Genomic DNA, 24,736 nt, shown 5'->3' on the forward strand with positions numbered 1-24,736 from the left:
CCTATTGGGAAAAAACAAATAACCCTTTTTTGTTAAGAGTGTACTTGCAATGCATGTGTACTTGCAAATGCAATGCATTTTATTGGTGCAGTGTATTTCAGAGGGGTTGTCTACAAATGTAACTCCTGTCAAGGCTTGGGAGAACACCCAAAAGGTTTATTACAAAAACAAGGGGGCAGGCAAATGACAGGTCAAGGGCAGGCTCAGGTCAGTAATCCAGGGTGGTGTGACAAGGTACAGAACGGCAGGCAAGCTCAGGGTCAGATCAGGCAGAATGGTCAAAACTAGAAAATAGGAACTAGAGAAAGACAGGAGGACGGGGAAAATGCTGGTAGGCTTGACGAAACAAAACGTACTGGCACACAGATCGTGCAGGCGGCGACAAACGCAGAGACGTCAGGAACCATGGTAGGCCACCAAAAGCGTCACAGCACAAAGGCCAGGGTACGACAAGAGCCCGGGTGGCAGGTAAGCCTGAAGGAGTGGGCCCCACTCCAGGACCAAGGGGTGGACAACATCAGGAACAAACATCCCGTCAGCAGGGCCCAGCTAGCTTGCCTGGAATTGATTTTTTTTGGCGGTGCGGAGATATTCCAGGTTCTTGTGATCTATCCACACAATAAACTGCTGTTCCGCTCGCTCCAACCAGTGTCTTCACTCCTACAACGCCATCGTCACCGCGAGAAGCTCACGAATCCCCACATCGTGATTCCTCTCTGTGGCATTGAGGTGATGGGAGAAGAAGGCGCAGAGATGTAACTTGAGGTCCAGGGCTGAACGCTGGGACAGGACAGCCCCCACTCCGACATCAGAAGTGTTGGCCTCCAACACGAACTGACGGGACAGGTCAGAATGAACCAATTTGGGAGCTCTGGTGAAGCAGTGCTTGAGGTCCCAGAATGCCCAGTCAGCAGCTGGGGACCACGTGAACGGAACCTTGGGAGAAGTTAGTGCAGACAGGGGAAGCCAGGGTGCAGTAACCCCGGATAAAGCGACATAAAAGTTGTCAAATTCCAGGAAATGTTGCAGTTGCACTCTGGACGTAGGCTGGGGCCAATCCACCATCACTCTCCCCTTCCCGGGATCCATCTGTACAGTCCCTGCAGCGATGACGTAACCAAGGAAGGGGATGGTGGAGTGATGGAATTACCATTTTTCTGCTTTCACAAAAGGCTGGTTCTCCAGGAGGCGCTGGAGGACTGAGGTGGAGAAAACAAGGATGTCGTCGAGGTAGACAAAGATGAACCAGTTCAACATGTCACGGAGAACGTCATAGGCAGTCATAGGGTTGGTGAGGAGGAGGTGAAGTGGCCCGGGCATTACTGAAAAACTCCCGGAGGTCCTGGTACTCTGCCGAAATGGCGGAGCCCACAGGAAGACGTCACGGGGCAGGCTTTGCTGACTTCAGGCAATGGGCGTCCCATGATGGCACCAGACCATGATGGCACCAGTTGTCCAGTCTTTGAGGGGATCAGCATCTCTTTGTGTGAAGCCTGTGTAGACGTTTGGCTGGGGACACCATAGCTCTGCCTAGTTGCATCGGCTCGGGAAAAGGTGAATTGGCAGACTTCGGAGGAACTCGGGTAGCCTCGGGTCCTCTTGGCCATGGATACGTCGGGGACTTCCGGTATGCCTCGGAGGCAAAGTGGAATTGGACCTTCTCTCCTTCCTACATTCCTGTAGCCGCCCATCAATCCAAATAGGGAAGGCAATGAGCGCTTCAAGATTTTTTGGTAGTTCCCGGGCTGCTAACTCGTCCTTCACTTCCTACGATATTCCGTGCAGGAACGTGTCGAACAGCGATTCCGGGTTCCAGGCTCTCTCCGCTACCTACGTGCCTAAAACCACTGTATAGTCTGCCACACTGTGGGAGTCTTGTCGAAGCTGGAGTAACTTCCGGGCAGCCTTTCTCCCGGACAACGTAGACTAAAAAAACCTTCTCCTACGCCACAAACTCCTCCAGACTGAAGCCTGGGCTATGGCCGTTGTTTCCTCCTGGAAATCAACGTGATGAGGTAAGCTGTCTTTGAGCAGTCCGAGGGGAAGGAGGAGGGCTGCAGCTCGATGAATAGAGAACACTGTGTGAGAAACACCTGACAGGTTCCTGACTCTCCAGGGAAGCATTCCGGGGGAGGTAAGCGGGGTTCTCTGGAAACTGGCATGGCTGTGCTGCTAACAGCCGGGTTACTAAAAGGCTGAGAGGTTTCCGTTGTGGTAGGCTGCCTGACAGACAAACCAATGAATTGCTCCAGCAATGTGTTCAACGTGTGGTCATGGCGTTCGGCCAAGGTCTGGAACCCCTCCGTAAGACCATGAAGGAACTCCTCGTGCCTTCCAGGGGTGGGAGGATATGGGGTTGCAGAGCTGGTCCAAGTCTGCTGGGTCCGTCATGGTCAGTTCGTACTGTCAGGGCTCAGAAGAAGACCCAGATGCAGACAGTTTTGAAGTAACAAAAGTTAATTACAAAAACAGGGGGGCAGGCAAACGACAGGTCAATGGCAGGCACAGGTCAGTAATCCAGAGCAGAGCCCGAAAGGCAGAGAACAGCAGGCTCCGGGCAGGCAGGGGTCAGTAATCCAGGGTGGTGTGACAATGCATGGAACGGCAGATAGTCTCAGGGTCATGGCAGGCAGAATGGCAAACTCGGGAAAACTAGATAGGAACTAAAGAAAGACAGGAGCATGGGAAAAATGCTGGTAGGCTTGATGTAAAAAACACTGGCAACAGACGAACAGAGAACACATATATAAATACACTGGGGATATTGGGGAAGATTGGCGACACCTGGAGTAGGGTGGAGACAAGCACAATGACAGGTGAAACAGATCAGGGTGTGACAACTCCAGCGTCTTAACAGATTAGACTCCACATTGAGTATGGATACAATCATCCCCTTGGCGATGTCTAGTGGCGGAGCCTTCTGGGTGATTCCACACCTGCGGGAGCGGAAAATATTTTTGGTATCTGAGATTGTTCTGGCAATTCTCACATAGAAACTTAAATCACCATGAGTGATGTTTTAAATGCTTTTTTCATCTATTTCACAAACCTTTTTTAAGAATATGATGATGAAAGTGGACATTTTTAAGCCCTTTTTAGACATGTACATGCCTCCTGTAAGACCCTATGATCTGTGAACCAACCGTTCATGATACAAACAACATCTTGGTTGCATTATACTCCACATAGTGGAGAATATTGAGTATGTATTGACACTGAAATAAACATATTCAAATTCATTATTTCAACATAAAAAAGATGAAAAGCTCAAAACGACTATTTTTGATTTGGTTCATTTTAAGACATATTGTTTGTAACAATATACTCTATAAATACATAACATTTACAGAGTGGGCTCTCCGCTAGTTCTGAAGGTATGATACATTTTATAAGCACCACCAACATTGTGAATCGGAATCTCCCTTTGCTCGTGACTTGCCGAATGTGCAATCCTAAAGGAGGGTTGTGATCGGTTAATGTCATATAATGTACATTTCTATGTATAAAATGGGTCATATCATTAAAAGCACCAGAGCCCACTCTGAAAATGTACATGTTTGAAGATTATATTGTTCCAAACAATATGTCTACAAATAAGCAAAATAAATCAAGGTTGTTTGAGATATTAATATTAATATGTTTACTGTTGAACTAATGAATGTGAAAATGTATCTTTCAGAATCTAGACATACTCCATATTTGAAAAAAAACTAAAGGAGAATAAATGACACCAAAATGTTGTCCGTGTCATGTGTGGTTCACAGATCATAGGGTGTTACAAGAGGCATGTACAGGTCTAGAAAAGGCCCTAAAATTGACAATTTCATCAAGAGTTTCAAAAAATGTAAATAGCATGTTAAACATTCTTCCTCACAATATGGGAGAATTGCCAGAACAATACTGAAAATATTTTCTGCTCCCTTTGGCGTGGAATCACCCTTCCAGTTAGGATTAAGGGATTCATACTAAAAATAACCCCCATGGCTATAGTGTTGCTCGGTGTTGTCTAACACAGTAGAAGTATGATGTCGCCAGCTACCTCAAGCTTGCAGTCAATTCAAGGTGCATTATGATTGATGCTCCCTGATGATGGCTGTATGTTCTAATATGGGCACTGTATATAATGTCGGAAAAGGGCGGGTTTTTGCCTTCAATTTCCATTGTCCTCCAAGTGTGGCTGAATATCCTCTATCCATCCTGTTGGCATGGACTGGTGTTTTGTCAAATTGTGTATCCATCCATAAGGGATCATAACACGGGGGGATAATGTCCTCAGTGAAGACACATTGCGCCGTAACATCAATTTAAGAGAAAGCACATGATGGATCCCTCTCATAGGTACGGGTCGGGGGAGGGGTCACAAATAATTAACAGGAAGTGGTTTTGAGTGAAAGCTCTCTTGTGAGGGACCAACACTGTCCCAGGCTTGCATCTGAGAGCCCTTCCTTTGTTAGCAGCGGAGGTGGGGGAGGACTGGGAGAAGGGGGGGGGCGGAGGCAGAAGAGAGGAGAAGAGAGGGGGAAGCCCCATCTGTCACAGAGCTGGTTGGGTCAGTACTTTTGTTGTTCAGGACTGATGAGATAGATGTGTGTGTGTGTGTGTGTGTGTGTGTGTGTGTGTGTGTGTGTGTGTGTGTGTGTGTGTGTGTGTGTGTGTGTGTGTGTGTGTGTGTGTGTGTGTGTGCGCGTGTGTGTGTGCGCGTGCGTGTGTGCGTGTGTGTGCATGCGCGTGTGTGCGTGTGCGTGCGCGTGCGTGTATGCATGCGTGAGGATATAGATGGTAGTCAACATCATGAATTAGGGACCAACCACTGGTTTAATCAAGCCAAGTGACACAGTGTGATACACACAAATGCATCATGGCCTCCACAAAGATGTGCATGCATATACACGCGAGAGCCCACTCACACACACACACACACACACACACACACACACACACACACACACACACACACACACACACACACACACACACACACACACACAAACAGGTAGTGAAAATATGTATTACATATATCTTTTAATTTTAATTTTATTCATTTATTTATTTTTATATTTTATTGGTGGCATCATTATTTCCAGAGGATGTCTCAAAAAAAGTTTTTCACCAAATATTTCAACTCACCAGCGACATAAGAAAGAATGGAGAAGGTCCTGATGCAGAGGTAGAGAGAGATGAGAGAGGGAAGAGAGGAAGTGCCAGTGAAGATATGAGAGGGTTGACCTAGGCAAGATGTTACTGTTGGTGGGGAGGAGGAGGGGGAGAGGGTGGGACATAGGGACACAACCTGTACAGATGTTCAGACTGACATCAAAGTACTGAAGCAGCTCTGAAGTAGTCTCTGAGGAGGAGCAACTGACAGGGAGCCAGAGGTAGGCTACAGTAGCTACAGAGTGTAGTTAATACACCTAATCAGAAAGCCACTTGTTTTATTGGGGTAAAGGCAAAACAAGATTAGGATAAGGTTCGTCACCAATTATCTTTGCTGGTCACTATTATATTATATAGTTGGCTTGTCAATGTTAATCAATTTTGTGAATATCTACAAACATGCTTGGAAAATACTAGGAGGCTCCTGCGCCGATTCACCATAATGCTATCCTGTCACTTAGACCTGAATTAAATGAAGGGATTCCTTTATCTGGCCTGGGTTACACCGGTTGAAGGAGTTTAAACCGGTTGAATGTGATTGCATTCGTTTTATAAGCGGGCTGTCTTCCGGCGTGAGCCAGGTGCCACGCTCTGGCCGACCGCGAAATCGGCTCAAAACAAAAGTGTTGTGATGAGGATTCTGTGTTTTCCCAAAAACGCTTTATCTGCCGTCCCAGTGAAAAATAGTGAAAAATGTCCAACATGTATTTTTTGGAAAATAGATGTTGTATGTGTCTGGACGATGCACAATGCTCCCTTGTCGATAACATGCAGCGAGCAGCGCAAACTCAGATTATTGTTTGAGTTGAGGAGAGCGCTCCTCGCTCCCCGCTTTCGCTCGGATAAACCCGGGCCAGAGTAATAAAACTCCCTCAATAACCACCAGCCCCTGCGTTGTGCGCGCTGTACGCATGCGTCGTCCTACAGCTCCGACGTTGGCGTCAGTCAGCACTAAAATGCTATCCGGTTAGATTTCCCAGTCAACGGGTTGTGCCAAAACTGTGCTCACTGCGCCTTGCTTCCTCTCCACAGAACGAACACGGACGAAAAGAACACCATGTTATCCAGATTTAAAGACGCTACATTTCAGCAGTGAAAAGAGGAGGGAGAGACGGAGGAGAGTGAACTAACAACATAGGCTAGAAAGGGACTCGGAGAAGAGAGAATCCCACCGACCATCTGCGTGAGGCGAGAGAGAGGAGGAGGAGGCCGAAGGGAGAGCAGCAGCTGACTGCGCTTTGGAATAACCTACGGTTCCCGTTGATTTGAAAGGAGAATTTTGAATTGTATTTATTATTCTGTGAGACGTTTTACTACATTCCCACAAAATGTCATCTTCTGGCAAAGACAACAGCGCACACTATATGAACTATGTGGGACCTTATCGTTTGGAAAAGACCCTCGGCAAAGGACAGACAGGTTAGTCCTTGTCTCTTGTCTAGCCGGGGATGATGTGTAGCCTATAATTCCCGATTGCTGGCTGTCAGTGAAAGCACTGGTTGTCTTTTATGTGTTATGCTGACATGGGCTAGAACATATGGGCTACTCTGTAGGTCATTGTGGGTTGGATGGATTTGTTTTAGGTTGCATCACAGACGTGCGGGCTGGTTGCTTCTAGATCCCACTGATTGCTTTTGACTCATTGCATCAATCGGGGTTGAGAGCTTTCAGTCAGTGGGACTGTGCATTTGAATGTCTGTTGTGGATTATCCTAAAATTCTACTTTCCAATAAAAGGGAATACACTGGTCCGCCCTATAGCCTAGTCAGCTGGCTATGGTAGGGGTACATGTAGTTCACACGGCTTACGTGTGATTATTGAAATATTATAATAATGTCCCTTTAATCCTCATTGCCAGACAACGGGTAGATGGTATCCCAATGTTGCATGTTGTGGGTCTGTTACCTTGTAGCGTGTCGCTGTCTTCCAACATGCACACATTTGTCAGGTTACAATGCTTCTTTGGGGAAGTCTGCGCTGATCTTTGCCAAATAAGACAGGGCAAGCTACTGCACTACACAAGCCTGCTTCTCTGTCAGTCCCCGCAATGACAAGCACTAACACCTATCCGTGCAATTGCTGCTGCAATTTCGATGTTTAATCCCAAACTACACGCATGTGGTGAATTTTGTTTTTTATTAACGAAAGATTGACATAGTCTAGTAATTTCCTGATCCCCTATTTGTATCCGGCTAAAGCAGTTTTGAATACAATAAATAGACTATGTGGGAGGCACAGCATCCCCAAAACGACTAGGCAATGATGTGGGTACCACTGTCATGCGGGTACCACTGTCAGAGGCTATAGGCTACTTTTTTGACTGATCAAAAGATCCATAGCCTATAGGCTACAAAGTGCATGCTCATAGAAGCACAAAGCAAAGTTATAATTCTAAAATGGCTGCTGGGATGGTGTAAATAAAACAAGGCTGCATTACACACTGCAATGGATATTCCAACCTTGAGCTCTTGCCGATCAAAACAATTTGTTTGTGCTGTCTAACCAAGGCTGCGCTGTTTAAGCCTACAGTGGCGGTTCAGGAGGAGGGTCAAATAATTATTTTCGAAAATAATTTGGGATTAGGTCTCGCCCAAAACATTCATTATCTTGCGTGCGGACTACTTTATAGCCTATGTACTGTTTAATCTGAGAAGGAGAGGTGGAAGATGAGCAAGAGGATAATAATGTATATAATAATTGATTTGAATAAAAACAATATGTTTGACCATGTCGCATTTATCAGAGTTATTGATCTCACAATAAGCCAGATTCGAGTCACTTACATTGTGGTGCTGAAACCTGAAGCAGCAGTCAAGGCAAAATCGGAAATGGACAGCTCAGGGTGCTGAAAGTAGGCAAATTCGAGTAGGCATAAGACATTTAAACCATCTTAATTTTAGTTAGACTACTAACAACGAGAGAGTTTTGTGTTTGAGGCTCTTTCTTCCTATTCAAGAAATCACACTGTAGGCTGCTATATACAGTGCCAGTCCAAAGTTTGGACACACCTACTCATTCAAGGGTTTTTCTTTATTTTGACTCTTTTCTACATTGTAAAATAATAGTAAATACAGAAAACTAGGAAATAACAGATATGGAATCATGTAGTAACCAAGAAAGTGTTAAACGAATCAAAATATATTTTATATTTAAGATTCTTCAAAGTATGCCAGTTTAATGAATTGATTACAGCTTTGCACACTCTTGGCATTCTCTCAACCAGCTTCATGCGTTAGTCAACTGGAATGCATTTTAATTAACACGTGTGCCTTGTTAAAAGTTAATTTGTGGAATTTCTTTCCTTCTTAATGCATTTGAGCAAATCAGTTGTGCTGTGACAAGGTATGGATGATATACAGAAGATAGCCCTATTTGGTAAAAGACCAAGTCCATATTATGGCAAGAACAGCTCAAATAAGCAAAGAGAAACGACAGTCCATCATTACTTTAAGACATGAGGGTCAGTCAATCTGGAAACTTTCAATAACTTTGAATGTTTCTTCAAGTGCAGTCGCAAAAACCATCAAGAGCTATAATGAAACTGGCTCTCATGAGGATCACCACCACTCCTCTGCTGCAGAGGTTAAATTCATTAGAGCTACCAGCAAGCGTTCAAGTAACAGACACATCTCAACATCAACTGTTCAGAGGAGACTGCGGGAATCAGGCCTTCATGTTCAAATTGCTGCAAATAAATCACTACTAATGGACACCAATGAGAAGAAGAGACTTGCTTGGGCCAAGAAACACAAGTAATGGACATTAGACCTGTGGAAATCTCTTTTTGTCACGACTTCTGCCGAAGTCGTTGCCTCTCCTTGTTCGGGCGGTGCTCCACGTTCGACGTCACCGGTCTTCTAGGCATCATTGATCCATTTTTCATTTTCCATTGGTTTTGTCTTGTCTTCCCACACACCTGTTTTCAATCCCATTCATTACCTGTTGTGTATTTAACCCTCTGTTTCCCCTCATGTCTTTGTCAGAGATTGTTTATCGTCAGTGTAGTGTTTTTTGTATAGGTGCGCGACGGGTCTTCGTACCCATATTTGTTTATATTCATTTTTCTATTTAGTGTTATGGAGCATGTTACTTGGACATTATTAAAAGACTCCATTTTACACTACGTTTGACTCTCCTGCGCCTGACTTCCCTGCCACCTATACACATATGTCTGACACCTTTGGTCTGATGAGTCCAAATGTGAGATTTTAGGTTCCAACCGCTGTGTCTTTGTGAGACGCGGAATAGGTGAACGGATGATTTACGCAAGTTTTTTTCCCATCGTGAAGCATGGAGGAGGTGTGATGGTGTGGGGGTGCTTTGCTGGTGACATGGTCTATGATTTATTTAGAATTCAAGGCACACTTAACCAGCATGGCTACCACAGCGTTCTGCAGTGATATGCCATCCCATCTGGTTTGCACTTAGTGGGACTATCATTTGTTTTTCAACAGGACAATGACCAAAAACACCTCCAGGCTGTGTTGCATCAGATGACCTGGCCTCCACAATCACCCGACCTCAACCCAAATGAGATGGTTTGGGATGAGTTGGACTGCAGAGTGAAGGAAAAGCAGTGCTCAGCATATGTGGGAACTCCTTCAAGACTGTTGGAAAAGCATTCCAGGTGAAGCTGGTTGAGAGAATGCCAGGAGTGTCCAAAGCTGTCTTCAAGGCAAAGGGTGGCTACTTTGAAGAATCTAAAATCTACACTTTTTTGGTTACTGCATGATTCCACATGTTTTATTTCATAGTTTTGATGTCAGTATAATTCTACAATGTAGAAAATAGTAAAAAATAAAGAAAAACCCTTGAATGAGTAGGTGTGTCCAAATTTTGAATGGTACTGTAAATAGATTTGTCGGTAAATCCATCCACCCACAATGCACTCTTTAAATAGCCTACCTCAGTGTCAGTGAAGGGCTGTTAAGTTAAAACCAGGACTTGAATTGAGGGGGAATGAGAGGGTATGCCATAGGCCTACCTAGGGATGAAACTGTTACCGGTTTCACGATAAACCACGGTAAAATTACCAGCAATTAGTATTACTGTTTCAAATTTGAATTATCATTAAAACCGTGTTTGATTACCACAGTTTGAAAAACTCCCGGTAAATGCTGTCCAGCATCAACCACAGTTAGCAAAAGTCTGACGCAGGCGCATCATGCAAAAAGGGTTTTGTTTTGTGTGAAAACATGGTGGAAGGCAGTGACAGTGCTCGGGAGATTTTTCAGCCTTCTAAGAGGACCAAATCTGAAGTGTGGTCGTATTTTGGGTTTTACAAGAGTGCTGAGGGAAACTTAATCGAAGATGGTCACCCTGTCTGCAGAACATGCAAACAATTGCTGCGAAAGGGGGCACCACTTCAAATTTCTTGAGTCATCTTCGTGACCACCACTTCACAGCGAATGCAAGGTGAGTTAACTTTTAGCCCAATGATTGATGTGGAAACTTCGGGCTGGGGGAAAATGTCATGGTTTGTCTGTCTAACTTGCTAATAGCTGGTCAATAATGTAAACTGAAGCTTTCAGTGTTACCTACTCTTGTAAAAACACTACACGTTGTTCCGCCGCTGTGTGCTTCGTGTGTCTGCAGACTCTATTCGCCCATTGCACACGCTAACACGTTCTGTATTTTAGTCACCTAACCAACATATTTTGTTCATTTAAAATCCGGCAGACGTCGACTTTGTTGTAAAAGTTTTCCAACAGGAGAAACACTATCGACTCCTATATACAACACTCCTGTATTTATGTCAATTGTTGGGCTCATTGCAATTACTATCACTGTCTTCTTAAGACTAATTTGTATTTATGTCAATTGTGCAATGGGGTCATTGCATATACTCAAATGCAACACAGAAGACTGTGTGTGCGTGTGTGTGTGTGTGTGTGTGTGTGTGTGTGTGTGTGTGTGTGTGTGTGTGTGTGTGTGTGTGTGTGTGTGTGTGTGTGTGTGTGTGTGTGTGTGTGGGTGTGTGTGTGGGTGTGTGTGTGTGGGTGGGTGGGTGCGTGCTTGTGTGTGTGTAAGTGAATAATAATAATAATAATTTAACAACACCAATAATAATAATAATAATACATTAGTAATGCTATTCCCTTGTTTACAGAGTGGGCATGCAGCAGGCAAACCCAGTGATGCTACCGGTCGCTCCTCAACTTCAGTTGTGACACGGACACTCGATCAAGCATTTAAAAAGGCAGGCTGCTTATGCACCCACATCAAAAAAAAATGCTCAAGACCTCACTGCAGCCCTTTCATATTACATTGCAAAGGACATGATGCCATTTCAAATTGTTGAGAGGCCTGGCTTTCTGAGGCTGATGAGGGTTGCCGTGCCTCACTACAAAGTGAGTGCTGCTAATGGTATTTGTTGTTTGTTTATTTGATTTGCTTATTTAAGGTTGTGTTCATTGGAACCTGCCCAAGGGAAATGTTTACCTCTCATGGCCACATGGTGCCATCTTTAATGTTAATGTTATTATTTTAATGTTTATGCACACAAAAAGTGCATAGTGCTGCTAATTTTATTTGTTGTCTGTTGGATTTCGATATAAAACTTGGTGAAATGATTTCAGTGTGTGTATCAGTACTTTTTAAAAACATTTCCAGCACATTTTAACAACACCGCGACAATACTGATAACCGTGATAATTTTGGTCACTATAAATAATCGTGATATGAAATTTTTGTACCGTTTCATCTCTAGGCATACCTTTTATTAAAGTAAATGATGAAAAGCACAGGCCAACCCATTGTTAGCTTAAGATTTTGAAGAAAATAAAACTAATCTGGTTATATAAGGTGATCTATAACAGTGCTTTGTTCCACAATGCTTTATGCTAGAAACAAGCTGCAAAATACTCTGGTCAGACATGACTCTGATGCATATGGGGATAACATTGTTTCATTTCTTTGACATTCAGAGGCTGAGCTACAACTTTCTACAGCCGAGGAGACAAAACATGATGTAATTCTGTCACCATCTTTCACTTCCTGTACAATAGAAGATGTTTAAACCCAGACAGCTTTTAAGGAATGACTTGTGACCTCCTCTCATTGGGTTAAACCATGGAAGAAGGGTAGACAGTATTTAAAGCTTACATTTTTCTGCATCAGTAGGCCTACTGTATGGGGCCTACTGTCTGGGGTGGAAAAGTAGGCCTACCTTTTGAAAGTGCCATGCTCCGATTCCTATACTGATTTGGCATTGGAGAAATATGATAAGATGAACACATAGCCTATCTCTCTGTCCATTCTTAGCCTGCAATTTCGGTCATTTGTGTGGTATTAAAAAAGATTCTGCTAATATGTATTATTATGTAGAATCACATGAAGTTATTATAAAAGACCCCCCAAACATTCTGACCTGCAAAAATGATGATAGATTCATGCAATGATTTTACAGTAAAGGAGATCTTTCCACCCGTACTCTTGTCCACGGTGTTCTGTGAACCCAAACCTTCAGGCCTGCAACCCAGTGCACAATCAAGATCCCTGCGTTGCCATGTATTGCTTATAGGACGAAGAACAGTTTCTAAAATGGCATATCTAAGGCTCTGGTCTGTTCAAGTAGTGAGGGTAAACGGTGAGGATGTTTTCTGCTATCCACTTTTAATTATTATTTTGGATATAGAGGATGGTCACTTTTTTTCAAGCATTCAGAGAGGGTTTAGGTAAAATATACACTACCGTTCAAAAGTTTGGGGTCACTTAGAGATGTCCTTGTTTTGGAAAGAATAGCACATTTTTTTGTCCTATGAAAATAACATAACATTGATCAGAAACACAGTGTACACATTGTTCATGTTGTAAATGACCATTGTAGCTGGAAACAGCAGATATTTATGGAATATCTACATAGGCGTACAGAGGCCCATTTTCAGCAACTATCACTCCTTTGTTCCAAAGGCACATTGTGTTAGCTAATCCAAGTTTATCATTTTAAAAGGCCAATTTATCATTAGGAAGCCATTTCGCAATTATGTTAGCACAGCTGAAAAGTGTTCTTCTGATTAACTTCTTTGGGATAAGGGGCAGCATTTTCACTTTTGGATGAATAACATGCCCAGAGTGAACTGCCTCCTACTCAGTCCCAGATGCTAATATATGCATATTATTATTAGTTTTCGATAGAAAACTAGACTTTTTGAATGATGTCTGTCAATATAACAATATGGCAGGCAAAAACCTGAGAAAAAATCCAAACAGGAAGTGGGAAATCTGAAGTTTGTAGTTTTTGAACTCACCCCTATCGAATACACAGTGGGATATGGGTTATATTGTACTTCCTAAGGCTTCCACTAGATGTCAACCGTCTTTAAGAACCTTTGTTTCAGGCTGCTCCTGTGAAGCGGGGCTGGATGAGAGCTGTTTGACTAAGGGGTCTGCTGGCAGCCTCGTTCTCATGAGAGGTATCTCTCTTTGCTTTTCTACAGACAATTGAATTCTCCAGTTGGGACATTATTGAACATTTATGATAAAAACATCCTAAAGATTGAGTCTATACTTAGTTTGACAAGTTTCTTCGACCTGTAATACAACTTTTTGAACTTTTCATCCGACTGGACCATAACGTGCTTTTGGATTTGTTTACAATACAAACACCCTAACAAAAGAAGCTATTTGGACATAAATGGACATAAATGATGGACATTATCGAACAAAACAAGCATATATTGTGGAACTGCGATTCCTGGGAGTGAATTCTGATGAAGATCATCAAAGGTAAGTGAATATTTATAATACTATTTATGACTAATGTTGACTACCCAAAATGGCGGATATTTCTTTGGCTGGATTGGGCTCTGAGCGCTGTTCTCAGATTCTGCATTTCTCCTTAACGTTTTTTTGAAATCTGACACAGCGGTTGCGTTAACCTTTTGCGACGAGCAAACCCGTATCCGAGAGCGTAATCATAGCCTCAAACGCATTAGCATAACGCAACGGACATAAATACCCCTATAAAATTTTCCTATTCATGAAAATCGCATATTAAATTAAATAAATATATTCAAACACAAGCTTAGCCTTTTGTTAACAACACTGTCATCTCAGATTTTCAAAATATGCGTTACAGCCAACGCTAGACAAGCATTTGTGTAAGTTTATCATGGCATAATGCTGTGCTAGGCTCTGCTGGCAGCAGGCAACATTTTCACAAAAATAAGAAAAGCAACCAAATTCAATCATTTACCCTTGAAGAACTTCGGATGCTTTCACTCAGGAGACTCCCAGTTAGATAGTAAATGTTCCTTTTTTCCCAAAATATTATTTTTGTAGGCGAAAAAGCTCCCGTTTCTTCACCATGCTTGGCTGAGAAATCGACTGAAAAATGCTAGAACTATAACGCCAAACTTTTTTCAAAATTAGCTACATAATATCAACGGAAACACGGCAAACGTTGTTTTGGATCCATCGTCAAGGTGTTTTTAACAAATATATTCGATAATATATCCGTCGAAGCAGTTGGCTTCTCATAAGAAGCGATTGGAAAAATGGCTACCTCAGTATTTTACCCAAGGTTTTCTGCGGGAGACACCATGTGACCACATGCCATATATGGTCCCTGACAGCCATTTTTCAAGGGAAATGCCTAAAAAGACATCACAATGCTGTAGACACCTTGGGGAAAATGTCGAAAACGTAAGCTCATTCATAGCTCATTCACAGCCATATAAGGAGTCATTGGCATGAGGCGGTTTCAAAAAATGCGGCACTTCCTGGTTGGATTTTTATCTGGGTTTCGCCTTGAACATCAGTTCTGTGGCACTCACGGACAATATCTTTGCAGTTTTGGAAACGTCAGAGTGTCTTCTTTCCAAAGCTGTCAATTATATGCATAGTCGAGCATCTTTTCGTGACAAAATATCTTGTTTAAAACGGGAACGTTTTTCATCCAATAATTAAAATAGCGCCCCCTAAATCCAACTGGTTAAGGAGAAGTGTATCCAAAGTTCCATGCATAACACTTGAATTTTCATCAACATTTATAATGAGTATTTCTGTGAATTCATGTGGCTCTCTGCACAATCACAGCATGTTTTAGAACTACTGAACGTAACGCGCCAATAGAAAATTAGGTTTTTATCAAACAAAACATACATGTATCGTGTAACATGAAGTCCTATGAGTGTCATCTGATGAAGATCATCAAAGGTTAGTGATTCATTTTATCTCTATTTGTGCTTTTTGTGACTCCTCTCTTTGGCTGGAAAATGGCTGGGTTTTTCTGTGAGTTGGTGGTGACCTAACATAATCGTTTGTGGAGCTTTCGCTGTAAAGCATTTTAGAAATCAGACAATGTGGCTGGATTAACGAGAATTTTATCTTTAAAATGGTGCCTAATAATTGTATGTTTGCGAAATGTGATTTATGAGATTTCTGTTGATTTGTATTTGGCGCCCTGCAATTTCATTGTAGGGCGCTAGCGGCCCCAGTTATCCCCAGCTAGCGGCCCCAGTCCGCTAGCGGCCCCAGTCCTAGACAGGTTAAAGAAGCAATAAAACTGGCCTTCTTTAGACTAGTTGAGTATCTGGAGCATCAGCATTTGTGTGTTCGATTACAGGCTCAAAGTGGCCAGAAACAAACAACCTTTCTTCTGAAATTCATCAGTCTATTCTTGTTCTGAGAAATGAAGGCTATTCCATGCGAGAAATTTCCAAGAAACTGAAGATCTCATACAAAGCTGTGTACTAGTCCCTTCCCAGAACTGGCTCTTACCAGAATAGAAAGAGGAGTGGGAGGCCCCAGTGCACAACTGAGCAAAATAACAAGTACATTAGAGTCTCTAGTTTGAGAGACAGAAACCTCAAAAGTCCTCAACTGGCTGCTTCATTAAATAGAACCCGCAAAACACCAGTTTCAAAGTCAACATTGAAGAGGCGACTCCAGAATGCTGAACTTCTAGGCGAAATTGCAAAGAAAAAGCCATATCCCAGACTAGCCAATGAAATATAAAATATAATATTAAGATGGGCAAAAGAACTCAGACACGAGACAGAGGAAGATTGGAAAAAGTGTTGTAGACAGATTAATCTAAGCTTGTGTTTGGATCACATTCGTGAGATGCAGAAAAAAATGAAAAGATACTGGAGAAGTGCTTGACAGCATCTGTCAAGCATGGTGGAGGTAATGTGATGGTCTGGGGGTGCTTTGTTGGTGGTAAAGTGGGAGATTTGTACAGGGTAAAAGGGATATTGAAGAAGGAAGGCTATCACTCCATTTTGCACTTAATTGGAGCCAATTTCCTCCGACAACAGGTCAATGACCCAAAGCACAGCTCCAAACTATGCAAACTATTTAGGGAAGAAGCAGTCAGCTGGTATTCTGTCTGTAATCACCGGATCTCAACCCTATTGAGTTGATGTGGGAGCAGCTTGACCATATGGTACGTAAGAAGTGTCCATCAAGCCAATCCAACTTGTGGGATGTGTTTCAGGAAGCATGTGGTGAAATCTCTTCAACAAATTACCTCAACAAATTGACAACTAGAATGCCAAAGGTCTGCAAGGCTGTAATTGCTGTAAATGGAAGATTCTTTGACAAAAGCAAAGTTTAAAGGACACAATTATTATTTCAATTATAAATCATTATTTTGAACCTTGTCAACATCTTGACTATATTCCCTATTTATTTTGCAACTCATTTCATGTATGTATTCATGGAATACAAGGACATTTCGAAGTGACCCCAAAGAATTCAACATTTTTGTTAAAATGACGCCAAAGCAGAAGGCAGACATTTTACATGCCCCCACCGATTGTCTATTTTGTTTGTTTATCTGCGTTGTTTGTAACTTATTATTTTACTATTTTTGTACATAATGTTGTCGCTACCGTCTCTTATGACCAAAAATAATTTCTAGACATCAGGACTGCGATTACTCCCCACGGACTAGCTGAATCCTTTTTCTTCTTTCACGACTCTGACGAGCCCGAGGCGGAGGAGATACGGCTCCCTCGGGAACAGGCCCCGACCCCAGTGACCTGCGTGAAGAGGAGGCGGAGAAAGAGAGGCCGGAGGACGGACTGCCTTCTGTGGTGTCGGCGACAATCGAATAAACCCTCGCTCCCCTCAATTCTACTCGCAAACATACAATCGTTGTGTCAGGATTTGGCCAGGGTTGTTCCGGGTTTTGGTCAGTAGATGTCCCCATTGTGCTTTTTGTCCCTATGTTTTTCCCTTGATCCCCATTATTATTTGCACCTGTGTCTCGTTTCCCCTGATTGTATTTAAACCCTTTGTTTCCCTCAGTTCTGTGCTCTGTGTTTGTATGTTAGCACCCTGCCCTAGTGTTCTGTGTGCTCTTGTCGATTCCGGGTGAAGTTCTTGTGGTATTCTGTTTTTTGTTTTTGTTTATTTTTGGTGAGTTTCTTTTGAGGTCTTTTTGTGTTTTTCCTACCACCTTTTGGATTTGCCATTTTTTGTATTTTAGGATTTTTTCTTTATTAAATACACCGTCTTAAGTACTGCTGTGTCTGCCTCATCTTCTGGGTTCTGCTGTCTATTCGTGGCTCAGTTGGTTAAGTGACTATTTCTCACTCCGGAGACCCAGGTTCGAAACCGGGTCCTGACAGAAACACAGAGCCAAAAATGAACCCAGAGGCAGCCAGTTCCCAGGACCTTTTTGCCACGCTGTCCCACCACCAGGAGACTGTCCAACGCCACGAAGCCGCCCTGGTTCAGCAAGAGGCCTTAATGGCTAGACATTCTCATCTTCTGTCGGAGATGCTGACTTCCATTAAGCAGATATCTGATCGACTTACCCCGGCAACAGTTTCCGTCCCAGTACCTCAGGTTCACGTACCCATGGCAGTTAACCCCCTGGCTGAACCTCGTCTTCCACCTCCCCAACGGTTCTCAGGTGATCCAAGTGCTTGTAAAGGCTTTCTCACTCAATGTTCTCTCTCCTTTGAGCTGCAACCCTCGTCGTTTCCCACCGACCGGTCTAAGATCGCATATATCATCACCCTGCTGTCGGAAAAAGCCCTGGCCTGGGCTACTGCTGTGTGGGATGCCCATAGTTCCTGCTGTGCCAGCTACTCTGCCTTTGCTGAGGAATTCAAACGAGTGTTTCAAGGCCCAAGCAGTGGTTCTGACTCAGCCAAACAGCTCCTGACTCTCCATCAAGGTTGGCGCAGCGTGACGGACTATGCCATCCAGTTCCGCACGGTGGCAGCAGTGAGTGGCTGGAACAACGAGGCGCTCACGGTGTGCTTTCTGAAAGGCCTTTCCGACACTATCCAAGATGAACTGGCCACTCGGGAACCACCGGACAATCTCGAGTCCCTGATCAAGTTGGCCTCACGCATTGACCAGCGTCTGAGAGAGAGAGAACTCAACCGTAGACCTCTAGCTCCTATCAGTCCCAGCTCCGAGTCCCCACCTTTATCATCGCTGGCTCCACCGGAACCCATGCAGATTGGACGCATCTCCCAGGCTGAGAGAGACCGCCGGATGAGGGAGCGACGCTGTCTATATTGCGGCAAACCGGGCCATTTCCGTTCCACGTGTCCCGGGCTCCAGGGAAACGCTCTGTCCCGTACAGACCGGGGGAACTGTAACGGGAAACATAACCTCCTCCCATCCGTCCAACTCCCGTCTGCTGATTCCAGTCACCCTCTCCTGGGACAACCACAAGCTTCACCTTCAAGCCTTGGTAGACTCTGGAGCCGCAGGTAACTTCATGGATGGTGTCTGGGCGAAGCAGAATGGCGTTCCCTCTGAACCTCTAAGTGACCCCATGAGGGTTACTACATTGGATGGAAGCCCTTTGGGATCTGGACTTGTCACTCATGTCACTACCTCCTTGAGACTTTCAGTTTCACAACACCAGGAATTGATGAACTTTCATTTGATCTCCTGTTCCGAGTTCCCTCTCGTCCTTGGATACCCCTGGCTTCACAGCCATAACCCTCACATCGACTGGTCTGTGGGCACTATCAAGCAGTGGGGTCCTACGTGCCAAGCTACTTGTATTTTCCAGAATTCCCGAGTTCTACTCCCGAGTCTTTAGAATCCATCGACCTGACCCGAGTTCCCGAGTGTTACCATGACCTCAAACTGGTGTTTAGCAAACAGAGGGCCACCATGCTACCACCCCATAGACCTTACGATTGTCCCATCGACCTGTTTCCGGGCACTTGCCCCCCAGGGGTCGGATCTTTTCCCTATCTCCACCCGAACGAGCTGCTATGGATACCTACATCAAGGACGCTCTGGAAGCAGGCCTCATGCGTCCATCCACCTCCCCGGCGGGAGCAGGGTTTTTCTTTGTGGCCAAGAAAGACGGTGGATTACGTCCTTGCATCGACTACCGGGGACTCAATGACATAACCGTCCGTAACCGTTACCCGCTACCCCTTATGGCCACAGCCTTCGAGCTGCTCCAGGAAGCAGTTGTTTTCACTAAGCTTGACCTGCGGAACGCATACCATCTTGTGCGGATCAGACCTGGTGACGAGTGGAAGACCGCTTTCAACACGCCTACTGGTCACTATGAATACTTGGTGATGCCCTTCGGCCTGACCAACGCCCCAGCGGTGTTCCAAGCGCTCATAAACGATGTGCTTAGGGATATGCTTAACATATTTGTGTTCGTTTACTTGGATGACATCCTCATCTTTTCGAGCTCCCTTCAAGAACACACTAAGCATGTCAGACAAGTACTCAAACGCCTCCTGGACAGCCATCTGTACGTTAAGCCGGAAAAATGTGAATTCCATTCATCCCGAGTACAATTCCTGGGATTTGTAGTGGAACCCGGTCGAGTCCAAATGGACCCTAGGAAGGTAGGGGCGGTAGCGGATTGGCCCACCCCCAAATCCGTTAAGGATGTTCAGCGTTTCCTGGGCTTCACAAACTTTTACCGCAAGTTCATCAAGAACTTCAGTTTGGTGGCAGCTCCTCTCTCAGCTTTAACCAAAGGTGGCAATGCAAGGTTTTTGTGGGGAAGAGAAGCTGAGACGGCCTTCCAAGGACTCAAGCAGCGCGTCCTCTCTGCTCCCATCCTGATACTACCGACTACGGATGAACCATTTGTGGTGGAGGTAGACGCATCAGAGGTTGGTGTTGGAGCTGTCCTGTCTCAGAGGGGTGAAGACAAGAAGCTTCATCCGTGCGCTTTCTTCTCACACCGGCTTACCCCGACTGAGAGGAACTACGATGTGGGGGATCGTGAACTCCTAGCGGTTAAGATGGCATTGAAGGAATGGAGACACTGGCTCGAGGGGGCTTCTCACCCGTTTCAAGTGCTTACGGACCACAAAAATCTGGAGTATATCCAGCAGGCGAAGCGATTGAACTCTAGACAAGCTAGATGGTCTCTTTTCTTCAATCGATTCCAGTTTATCCTCACCTATCGGCCTGGGTCGAAGAATCTCAAACCGGATGCCCTGTCCCGAGTCTACGCTCCTGCCATTCGAGATGACACGGACATGCCTGTCCTTCCTGCTGCTAAGATTGTGGCTCCAATCTCGTGGCAAGTTGAGGATACCGTGAGACGTGCTCAAGCTAGCGAACCGGACCCTAAAGGAGGCCCTGCCAATCGGTTGTTTGTCCCCAAGGCAGTGAGGACTCAGGTCCTTCTGTGGGGGCACTCCTCTCGCCTCACCTGTCATCCGGGCGTAGGTCGCACCTTGGAGTTCATCCAGCGTAAGTTCTGGTGGCCTACCATAAGAGAAGACGTTGCCACTTTCGTCAATGCCTGCCCCGTGTGCTGCCAGGGCAAATCTTCTCACCTCCGCCCTCAAGGACTCCTTCACCCTTTACCTGTTCCCCACAGACCCTGGTCCCATATCTCATTGGACTTTATTACTGGACTTCCTCCATCCCATGGCAATACTACTATCCTAGTCATAATCGACAGGTTTTCAAAGGCGGCCAGGTTCGTCCCTCTGACTAAGTTACCTTCTGCCAAGGAAACGGCTGAGTTGGTAATTAATCATGTGTTCCGAGTCTTCGGCATTCCTCAAGATGTGGTTTCTGACAGAGGTCCCCAGTTCGCCTCAAGGTTTTGGAAGGCCTTCTGCCAACTCATGGGGGCTTCTGCCAGTCTATCTTCAGGGTACCATCCGGAGTCCAACGGCCAAACAGAGAGGATGAATCAAGAGCTGGAAACCACCCTCCGATGTATGACTCGTGACAACCCGTCCACATGGTCATCCTTTATTGTTTGGGCCGAATACGCGCACAACACCTTGCGCTCCTCCTCCACTGGTATGTCCCCGCACGAGTGTCAGTTTGGCTATGCTCCTCCATTGTTCCCGGACCAGGAGGCAGAAGTCAGAGTGCCTTCAGCCTTGAGGTTCGTCAGACGCTGTCGGCTTATGTGGAGGAAGACCCGTCTTAATCTGATGCGTTCCTCACAGAGGTATCAACAACAAGCCAACAGACGTCGCCGTCCCGGGCCTACCCTGCGCCCCGGCCAGAGAGTCTGGCTTTCCACAAGAGACTTACCTCTACGGGTGGAGTCTCGCAAGCTGTCCCAAAAATACATCGGTCCCTTCAAGGTTGCCAGGAGAGTTAACCCAGTTTCTTATCGCCTACACTTACCCAGATCCCTTAAGATTAATCCCACATTTCATGTGTCATTGTTAAAACCTGTTGTTTTTTCTCCCCTTGTCCCGGCAGACAGACCTCCCCTCCGCCTCGTGTCATTGGAGGCCAGCCGGCTTATACCGTCCACCGGATACTGGATTCCCGCCGGGTGCAGCGGTCCTGGCAGTATCTGGTGGACTGGGAAGGCTACGGTCCTGAGGAGCGCTCCTGGGTTCCTGCCAAAGACATCCTGGACCCTGACCTCATTCGTCAGTTCAGGGTCCTCCACCCTGAGAGAGCTGGTAGGAACGTCAGGAGCCGTTCCTAGGGGGGATTCTGTCAGGATTTGGCCAGGGTTGTTCCGGGTTTTGGTCAGTAGATGTCCCCATTGTGCTTTTTGTCCCTATGTTTTTCCCTTGATCCCCATTATTATTTGCACCTGTGTCTCGTTTCCCTGATTGTATTTAAACCCTTTGTTTCCCTCAGTTCTGTGCTCTGTGTTTGTATGTTAGCACCCTGCCCTAGTGTTCTGTGTGCTCTTGTCGATTCCGGGTGAAGTTCTTGTGGTATTCTGTTTTTTGTTTTTGTTTATTTTTGGTGAGTTTCTTTTGAGGTCTTTTTGTGTTTTTCCTACCACCTTTTGGATTTGCCATTTTTTGTATTTTAGGATTTTTTCTTTATTAAATACACCGTCTTAAGTACTGCTGTGTCTGCCTCATCTTCTGGGTTCGGCTGTCTATTCGTGGCTCAGTTGGTTAAGTGACTGTTTCTCACTCCGGAGACCCAGGTTCGAAACCGGGTCCTGACACGTTGGACAATAAAATGGACGTATTGCTTTAATGCAGGGAAACTGAAATGAGTTTTACCTTGTTTCTATCAACATGTTAAATGTGCAGAGGGAAAAGAACTCTGGACCACCTATAGTCCACACAGAGATGCATACAAGCTCTCACTCGCCCTCCATTTGGTGAATCTGACCATAATGTCCTCCTGATAGTTACTTACAAGCAAGCAAATTAAAGCAGGAAGCACCAGTGACTAGATCAATAAAAAAGTAGTCAGATGCTAATATGTTCTGGGATTCCTCCAATGGCATTGAGGAGTACACCACATCTGTCATTGGCTTCATCAATAAGTGCATCGATGACGTCTTCCCCACATTGACCGTACGTACATACCCCAAACATAAACCATGGATTACAGCATCCGCACTGAGCTAAAGGCTAGAGCTGACGCTTTCAAGGAGCTGGACTCTAACCCGGAAGCTTATAAGAAATCCTGCTATACCCTCCGACAAACCATCAAATAGGGAAAGCATCAATACAGGAGTAAGATCGAGTCATACTATACCGGCTCTGACGCTCGTCGGATGTGGCAGGACCATTACAGACTACAAAGGGAAGCACAGCCGAGAGCTGCCCAGTAACATGAGCCTACCGAACGAGCTATACTACTTATATGCTCTCCTCGAGCAGACCACCATAGTGTCTGTGCCCAAAAACACTAAGGTAACCTGCCTAAATGACTACTGACCCGTAGCACTCATGCCTGTAGCCATGAAGTGCTTTGAAGGGCTGGTCAAGGCTCACGTCAACACCAGTATCCCAGGAAGCCTAGACCCACTCCAATTTGCACACCACCCCAACAGATCCACAGATGATGCCGTCTCTATTGCACTCCACACTGCCCTGTCCCACCTGGACAGAATGAACACCTATGTGAGAATGCTATTCATTGACTATAGCTCAGCTTTCAACACCATAGTGCCCTCAAAGCTCATCAATAAGCTAAGGACCCTGGGAATAAACACCTCCTTCTGCAACTGGACCCTGGACTTCCTGACAGGCCGCCCCCCAGGTTGTAAGGGTAGGTAACAACACATCCACCACGCTGATCCTCAACACAGGGCCCCCTCAGGGGTGCGTGCTCAGCCCCCTCCTTTACTCCCTGTTCACTCATGACTGCACAGCCAGGCACGACTCCAACACCATCATTAAATCTTCTGATGACACAACAGTGATCACCGACAACGACAAGAGAGCCTATAGGGAGGAGTTCAGAGACCTGGCCAGGACAACAACCTCTACCTCAACATGATCAAGACAAAGGAGATGATTGTGAGCTACAGGAAAGGAGGACCGAGCACGCACCAATTCTTATTGATGAGGCTAAGCGTGGAGCAGTTTGAGAGCTTCAAGTTCCTTGGTGTCCACATCACCAACAAACTAACATGGTCCAAGCACACCATGACAGTTGTGAAGCGTGTACGACAAAACCTATTCCCCATCAGGAAAATTTGGCATGGGTCCTCAGATCCTCAAAAGGTTCTACAGCTGTACCATCGAGGGCATCCTGACTGGTTGCATCACTGCCTGGTATGGCAACTGCTCATTCTCTGAACGCAAGGCACGACAGAGGGTAGTGCGAACAGCCCAGTACATCACTGGGGCCAAGCTTCCTGCCATCAGGGACCTCTATACCAGGCGGTGTCAGAGGAAGGCCCTGAAAATGGTCAAAGACTCAAGTCACCCTAGTCATAGACTGTTCTCTCTGCTACCACACGGCAAGTGGTACCGGAGCACCAAGTTTAGGTCCAAAAGGCTTCTATACAGCTTCAAACCATAAGACTCCTGAACATCTAGTCAAATGGCTACCCCGACTATTCACATTGCCTCCCCCCCTCCCCACACCACTGCCACTCTCTGTTGTCATCTGCATAGTCACTTTAATTAAATCTACCTACATGTACATACTACCGCAACTGACTGGTGCCCCTGCACATTGACTCTGTACCGGCACCCCCTGTATATATTGTTATTTTTTACTGCTCCTCTCTAATTACTTGTTTATTTTATCTCTCATTCTTATCCTTTTTTTTGGAATTGTACTGTCGGTTAGGGGCTTGTAAGTGAGCATTTTACTGTAAGGTCTACCCCCTGTTGTATTCGGTGCATGTGACCAATTATTTTTATTTGATTTGACTTTTGAACGGTTCTGTGTATTTTGCTGAGAAGTCCGATTTTCTCCATTTAATCCTTATTAA

General features: G+C 45.1%; 1 pseudogene; it reads left to right on the forward strand.

Moving 5' to 3' along the window:
* The first annotated feature begins 6,121 nt into the window (after window positions 1-6,121).
* The window catches only part of LOC135546456 (serine/threonine-protein kinase BRSK2-like), a 184,207-nt pseudogene continuing 165,592 nt past the window's right edge, over window positions 6,122-24,736 (forward strand).

The sequence above is a fragment of the Oncorhynchus masou genome, chromosome 1 (assembly GCF_036934945.1).
Source record: "Oncorhynchus masou masou isolate Uvic2021 chromosome 1, UVic_Omas_1.1, whole genome shotgun sequence".
Taxonomy (NCBI): domain Eukaryota; kingdom Metazoa; phylum Chordata; class Actinopteri; order Salmoniformes; family Salmonidae; genus Oncorhynchus; species Oncorhynchus masou.